This window comes from Microtus oregoni, unplaced genomic scaffold (genome assembly GCF_018167655.1).
Source record: "Microtus oregoni isolate MIOR12 unplaced genomic scaffold, Mior012 000019F_ref0000042, whole genome shotgun sequence".
Classification (NCBI taxonomy): domain Eukaryota; kingdom Metazoa; phylum Chordata; class Mammalia; order Rodentia; family Cricetidae; genus Microtus; species Microtus oregoni.
In genome coordinates this window covers 7228503-7236864 of record NW_024543078.1, presented here as the reverse complement: position 1 = coordinate 7236864, position 8362 = coordinate 7228503, and positions in this window count along the sequence as shown.

Here is an 8362-nt window from a genome sequence, read left to right as displayed (position 1 = left end):
GAGAGAAAGAGGGAGAGAAAGAGAGAGAAAAGAGATAAAAGGAGAAAGAGACAGAAAACACGTGCGCATGTCAAGGAAGCAGGAAAGGAAGGGCCCAAGATGGTGGCAGGCAGGTCAGAGGTAATGGGAGTCGGCGTGGCTTATCCCTTAAAGCAACAGGAAAGCACAACATCTGCCTCACTTCCTCTTCCTCCCAGCATTCTGTTCTGTTTAATCCACCCACCTAAAGGCTGGCCTATCAAATGGGCCAAGGCAGTTTCTTTATTAGCCAATGACCTTCCTCCATCACATCCTTCCCAGAATTATGAGTTCCTGAGACTGTAGGAATGTTAATCTGGGTATTCCATGTTGTAGCAGGTCATGGCTCCATAAATTTATTGCAATATCAGCTACATATGACCTTAGCTTTTCTCTTCGACCTTCTGGCCCAATACAGTCAACCCATCTCGTGTTTTAACTCAAGATATGGTTCCAGTTCCTAGTAATTGAACATCTGCCTCTTGAAGAGGCCAATTTGGATGCCAAGATTCTGGAGTGATGATACTCACATCTGCTCCTGTGTCTATCAAGCCAACAATCACAATTCCATTTATATGCACTCTCAGCTTTGGTCTCTGATCATTTATAGAAGTTTGCCAAAATATACGCTTCTTATTTCCTAATTGAATTCTGACTTATCCTCCAAATTTGCATCATTTAGAACCTATCATCTTGTACAGAACCTTCTAGAGTTTTTATTTTCCTGGTGTGACATGTCCTCCACGGTTACTGGGAATGACTGGGCCATATTTGGCTTGGGGGCCTGCAAGAGGCCCCTCAGGGATTTTCCCGATGGTATCGGGTTGCCTTGTCTGTCTGTTGTTGATCTTCATTCATTCATCCAATGTTGTCCTTTACCATACCTCCTACATATACCTGAAGGCCGAGGTTTCTTATTCCTGCCATTCCCAGATGAAGTGTTATTTCTAGAAATACCTTGACTGCAATCCCTTTTTAGATGTTCAAATTTACCACAATTAAAACATTTGGTAGATTGATGTCCCCTCATTGCTTTGGAAATTGCTTCTCCTACCCAAGATTTGTCATCGTAATTAAAGGTCTGAAAATTCATGGTATGCTGGTTCCATTCATCCATAGGTGCTGATCTAGACCTTAAAGGCCCAATTATCTTTTTGCAGTCTAAGTTTGCATTTTCAAAAGCCAGTGATACAAGAATTAGTCATCTAGCTTCTAGGTCTGTTACTCCTGTGTTCAGAGCCTTAATTAATCTTTGCAAAAAGTCAGTATAGGGTTCTCCTTGTCCCTGCCTAACCCTAGTAGATGGCTCTACCTTTCTTCCTGGTTCTGGTAATCTATCCCAGGCATTTAAGGCTGCCTTGTGGCATAGGGACAATAATTCATCATCATAAAGAGCTTGGACCTGTGGATCAGTGTAAGCTCCTACACCAAGAATTTGATCCTTTGAAACCTCCACACCTTTTGCTCTTCCTTGCTGTTCCATATGTTTGGATTCTTCCCTGAAATAAACTCCAAACATCAAGGAAGGTCCATCTTTGAGGACCGCTGAAGCTAACTGTGAGAAATCATGGGGGATAGCCCTGACATTAGAAGCCCAAGTCCTTATCATTTCCTTAACAAATGTAGAGTGCAAGCTGTAATTAATGATGGCTTGCTTAATTTCCTTTAGGTCATTCGATCCTACTGGCGTCCATCTAGCTTCTTTGGCTCCCTTTGAGCCTTTAAAAGTTGATGCTTTGTCAGAATAAATTACAGGGTATGTCGCTAAAACCCTTAGTAACCCAGTTCTAACAGCTCGTGGTTGCATTGTATCCTGTCCTTGTGCCTTCTTACTCTGTTCACCAGCTCCAATAATTTCTTCAATCATTACAAATCTTTTTATCATTGTCTCTCTGAAATCCTGAATCTTCTGACATGCATGTGTTTCTAGTGATTCCACTAAGGTATCCGTCTTTTGGTCCCCATTCCTTACCTGTGATTCCAAGGTCTTAGTGTTTCCTTTTAAAGACAATATCTCCTCCTTGAACTGTATGTCATGTAAGTTGCCATCCTGGAGTTATATTCTGTCTGTTACCTTATCAAATCTCTGATAACTACTGAAAGTCAAATTCAACAGCTTGGACCCTTTCAGGTAAGTTCCTAGTACCCTTAGATAAGGAGTCAATTTTGCCTATCATGGTATTAAGCCTATCAATTAATACCACATACTTCCATACTGATATAACATTGAGAAGAAAACTAAAACCCAATAACAAGTAAATTGAGATGCCTCCATAGGCATATAGGCCACTTGTGATTTCTACCAAAGTGGCAGCAAAAGCCGCGGCTAGAGTCCCATTAAAAAAGATACCTGCCATTTTACCTGTCAGCCACCAGATGGTGATGTTTCCGAGTTGCGACTGGAACCGCTGCAGGCGTCACGACAAATCCTGTTTTAAAATCTGCTCTGTTATTTGTTTAAAAACTGGGGAAAATGAGTCAATTGAGAGGTCAGATGTACACAGAGAGAAAATCCAGAGGCCAGGCACAGAGCACAAAAAGTCAGAGAGCTTCTAGTGGCCAATAAACGAGGCAGCCCGGCCCACCGTGGCTGGGCGCACCCGCCCTGCTGCTCTGTTCAATCCAATGCAGAGGGTCGTGACACAGCCACTGCACTGCTGCTGAAGATGCCGAGTGCTGTGGGCCCCATGTCCCTGTGCTGGGATTAAGGGTCACGCTGCTTGCAGTGCTCCCAATCAGTTATGGCGGGGTTGCTGGGACTTCAATTGGAGATGTTTTTCCCTAAGGGGTTTTTAGCTTCGGCAACGGCTTGCGCTTGCGCTGTGAGCTCTGTGAGTCGTGTTGCAAGGGGGAACTTAAAAACCTGCTCAGTGTAGATCAAATTAGGCTGGCAGAGACTGTCCATACCTGTGGATCCCCGGAGGCATGGAGGTTACGGCTGAGGGAGGGCTTGTGCCAAGTTGAGCTGGCCCAGCCAAGCTGGTGGCAGGCAGCCGAGCCAGGGAATGGGCGTGCGGGGTGGTTCTAAAACCAAACGCTGGGTGCCAGATAATGCACGAAACAATCCCACACCAGTTTGGATTTAAAGGGGTATTTATTTTAGGGGTAAAACTCACAAAACACCAACAGTCAGGAAAGGAGTCTAGTCTCTGGAGCAGGAGCCGGAACCAAGCACCGGAACCAAGAGAGTGAGCCGAGGCTTGCCGCTCTTTTTTAAAGAGAAATAGACCACACCCCAGTGGGCTGGTATTTCAGCAGCTATTGGCTGAAGGAGCAGAAGGCGCTCCCTCAGCACAGTAGGCTCTTATTTCAGCGGCTGTTGGTAGAAGGAGTGGAAGGTGCTCCTGCAGCATGTGTGTGTGTTCATAAAAATGTATCTGGACAAATTTATATATGTGTACACATGTGTATATGCCTATGAAGGCTATAAGAGGAAAATGTGTGTTCTCTACATTTCTCACTGTATTCTTCTTGAGGCAAGTCTCCAAACTCATGACTTTCAGGGCTGACTTGAAGACAGGAAGTCAGAGAGATCATCCTTTATCTGATGTGATATCAGGAGGTCATGGGTGGTGCTAACTTCCAATCCCCTATTGTCATGATGCACAGCATGCATGCTTGCCTCCTGCATCATAATCTAGACACAGACTATATAATTTGAATTACGCACAAATGGAGTCTTCTCCTTTATGCTTTTACTTGATAGTCAAATGTTGGCATTAAGGAGAAGTTTTTCATTTGTTCCCATTCATAGAATCTCACCTGTAGATATTTATAATGTCCTAGAAATGTGACAGTTAGGGCAGAAATTTCCCATGTTGCCCCTATGATTGCAGCCATAGATTTTTTCCTCTTTTCTGCAGGTGTAGTTCAGGATGGTTTGTCCTCCCCTGTGAGCCAGAAGTGAAAAGTAAAATATGTCCCTTGATGATCTTGCACACAAGTGTAGATACCATATCCCAGAGACATATTAGGTAAAAGAAAGACCTTCCTTTTGATCTCCTCAATGGCAAAAGTCAAGGCTACAGTTAATTGGTAGTGGTTGGTATTAATTCTGTGTAGGAGAACTAGGTATCATTACAGAACAATTTTCAATTACCATTGTCTTACAAATGAATACAGTAACTGTCACAAACTAAATGAAAGCTTACCCTTACATTTCCCATATTGAAACCACATCTTGTTATTTGATGGTGTTACAGTATAAGATCAGTTGGAGGTCATAGAATGGGTCGTGATCATATTTAACAGGTTATTTTGAGATTTCTGCCTTTTAATATTAGAAGAATTATTCATAAATTTCCTGTATGAGTATAGAGCAAGAAGACTATCTTCTATTCATGAAGCAGGCAGTCACTACATGATTGTCACAAGGCTTTATCTTGCAATGTCTATTCTTCTTAAAAGCAATAAATATATTTTGTATGATTCTGGGGATGGGGAATACTTTTGCTGTGGGGAGTCAGAGTGAACTAAGACTTTCTAAGAAACCCTTATGAAAGGAGAGAAGGACATACAGTTCTATGTCCTTGTCCCAGGTTGCACTTGGCTGGAGCCAGTGCAACAGGTAAGTCAAACTTGAGTTTCCTGGCCAGGTCTTCTGCATGAGTTGTGGTTACCATTCCCAGGGCTTCTGGTTCTGAGACTTCCTGTGTTTTCTTTGGCAACATTGTCTACCTTAGTTCTCTGCTTTCTGTGCTCATTTTTCTACTTCAGAAAGACTATGGGATCTGTACTTTTTCACAGACTTGTTAGGCTTAATTCATCAGTTTATTTTAAAATTTTAGGTCCCAGTTATTGCTTTTGTCATTTGTATTTCTCATCCTCATTCCTTGACACCATACCATTTTGTTTTTCGAGACAGGGTTTCTCTGTAGCTTTGGTGCCCATCCCGGAACTAGCTCTTGTAGACCAGGCTGGCCTCAAACTCCCAGAGATCCGCCTGCCTCTACCTCCCGAGTGCTGGGATTAAAGGTGTGCGCCACCACTGCCTGGCCGACACCTTGCCATTTTTGACCACTTTTTAGTTTTTTTCTGGTTCATGTCAATATGTTGTATTTGTATATGATACATGTGCATATATATGCACATGTGTGTATGTGTGTGTTGTGTGTGTATATATGTGGTGTGTACATGTGAATGTGGTGTATATGTGCATATACAGTGTATAAGTGTGGATATATTAGTGTGAGTTTGTGTGTGTATGCATGTGTGAAATATCCAGATATGTCCACAAGCAGAGGCCAGAGGTGAAAGCAAGGCATCTTTTTCTATCAGTGCCTTAAAATAAGGTCGGTCCCTCAGTGAACTTGAAGCTTGTACTTTCAGCTACACTGGTTGCCCAGGAAATTCGTGGTTTCCTCTGCTTTCCTAGCACAGGCACATGCAATTGCACTGTGTTTTACTGTGGGCTTTAGAGACTCTAACTCATGCTTTTCCAGAGTATGTTCCCCACTGACCCATTTCTCCAGCTTGAAGACAAGGTTGAACAAGGATGAACTCACAATCAAGTCAGTCTACTTGTGGAGATGTCTGGCTCACAAATCCTTCATATTATAAACAAGGAAAACAACATGAATTTTTTTCATTCGTTTTGTCTCTTTTAACTTGTTTTCAAGTTATGTCACGACATAGCATGTAATATAGAAATGAACAGATTTTTGATTTGTTTTATAATAAGTGGGTCATTTGGATTATAATTTGGAGTTTTATGTGTGTTCTAACTGCCTTGCATCCTTTCGCCCACATGTGGTTTGCTGGTATCTACAATATACTATCTGATTCTCACATATAATTTGTCATTTCATGTGGTCAGGATATACTCAGATCTGGCATTCCTACGTAATTCTACAGTCTATAGGTAGCCAAGATATTTATTTGCACTAACTGTGATTTTGAATGTACTTTTTTAACATATTTTACTTTGAGATTTTCATATATTTAGTAATATGTATTTAAATTAATTAATATTATTATTATATATGTACATGGATGGTATAATGTATGCCCACATATATACTGGATGCACACCTGTGAATATTCATGAAGAAGATAGAGGGGGTCATCCTGTGCCCTGTTTGCTCACTCTGCACCTTATTCCCATGACATAGACTCCAGCTGAACTTGGACCTCCTCTGGCAGCCAGTCAGTCTCAGCCACCTTGACTCTGTGTCTCACAGTGCTGGAGTTTCAGGTGCATATCCAAGGACACCAAACTTTAACCTGGGTGCAGGGGATAGGAACTCAGGTCTCATATTTGATGGCGAAGTGGAAGCCATGGAACCAGCTGTGCCACCCACGTGTAGTGCAGCTTCACTTGCCCTCTGCCATCCACATGTGGTCACACTGCCAGTCTGGATAAATGACATCATCTGCAGCATGCTCAGTCGTTGTTTCATTTTTTTCTCTCCTCGAATGACTTAGTTTTCTTGTGCCATATATCATTTTATATTTCTCATTCTAGACTTTTTACATAGTTTACCTTTAGTGGATTCCTAGTCTTAATATTCTAGATCTATATTTTCTTGTCTGTTAAACTTTAGTTGTCATTATTCACTTCTGATTTAGTATCCAACACTGAAATACTTTTGTTTCCTTTAATTTTGAATTAGAATATAATTATAGCATTTCCCCTTTTCTTTTTTCCTTAGATTTCCCTGTATTTCCCTCCTTGTCCTTTTAATGTATTGCCTTTTATTTATTTTTTAATTTAATGGGATATTTTTTTTTAAAAAAAGCTATCCTATTTTCATTTTACATACCAATTCCAGTTCCCATTCTCTCCCCTCCTCCCATTCCCTCCACCTACACTGCGAAAACATCACCCCATCCACTCCTCAGAATGGGTAAGGAACAATGCTTTGGGGAAGGTCCAAGGCCCTCTCCCTACTCTATCTAGGCTGAGCAAGGTATCCATCCAAAGAGAATGGGTTCCCAAAAAGCTAGTGAATGCAGCAGGGATAAATCTTGGTGCCACTGCCAGTGCCCCACAGTCTGCCCCAGCTATACAACTATCACCCACATTCAGAGGGTCTACTTTGGTCCTATGCTGGCTTCTTCCCTGTCTGGCTGGAATTGGTGAGCTCTCATTAGCTCAGCTGAACTGTTTCAGTGGATGTACCCATCATGGTCTTGACCTCTTTGTTCATATTCTCATGTCTCACACTCTTAAGCTGGTCTTTGGGATCTCAGCCCAGTGCTCCGCTGTGGGTCTCCACCTGTTTCCATCAGTTGTTGGATGAAGGTTCTATGATGGTATTCATCAATCTGACTACAAAGCAAGGCCAGATTGGGCACCCTCTCCTCTATTACTTAGGGACATAGCTGGGTCATCTTGTGGATTCCTGGGAATTTCCCTAGTGTCAGGTTTCTTGTTAGTCCCATAATGGCTCCCTGAATCAAAATATCCCTTTCCTTGCTCTCATCTTTGTCTTTCCTCCTTCTCAACTATCCCATTCCCTCAAGTTCTCCTCCCCGCTTCCATCTTCCCTCCTCTTTCCCTTCCATTCTCCTTTCTCGCTATACCCCATACTCCCAATTTTGTGAGGTCATCTTACCTATTTCCCCTTTCTAAGGTGGATCTAGTATGTTTTTCTTAGGGCTCACCTTGTTACTTAGCTTCTGTGGGATTATGGACTATAGACTCATTATCCTTTGCTTTACAGTTAGTATCCACTTATGAGTATATACCATGTTCATCTTTCTGAGTCTGGGTTATCTCACTCAGGATGGTTTTTTCTAGTTCCATATATTTGCACGCAAATATCAAGATGTCGTTACTTTTTACCCTTGAGTAGTAATCCACGGTGTAAATGTACCACATTTTCCTTATCCATTCTTTGGTTGAAGGGCAGCTTTTTCCTGGGTTTTGGAAATAAACAAATAATGGTGTTATGAATATAGTTGAACAGATGTCCTTATATTAAGGTTGAGCATCCTTTGGGTATATGCCCAAGAGTGGTATTGTTGGGTCTTGAGGTATGTTGATTCCCAATTTTCTGATAAACCACCATGCTGATTTCCAAAGTGGATATGCAGGTTTGAGTTTCCACCATCAATGGAGGAGTGTTTCCCTAACTCTATATCCTCTCCAGCATAATCTATCATTAGTGTGTTTGATCTTAGCCATTCTTACAGGTGTAAGATGGTATCTCAGAGTTGTTTTGATTTGCATTTCTCTAATGGCCAAGGATGTTGAACCTTTCCTTAAATGTCTTACAGCCATTTGAGATTCTTCTGAGAATTCTGTGTGGTTCTGTACCCCATTTTTTAATTGAATTATTTATCTTACATGTGGTTCCAAGCTTTGAATTTTCAGATGAACGTTTTTAATTTTGAGTGTCTG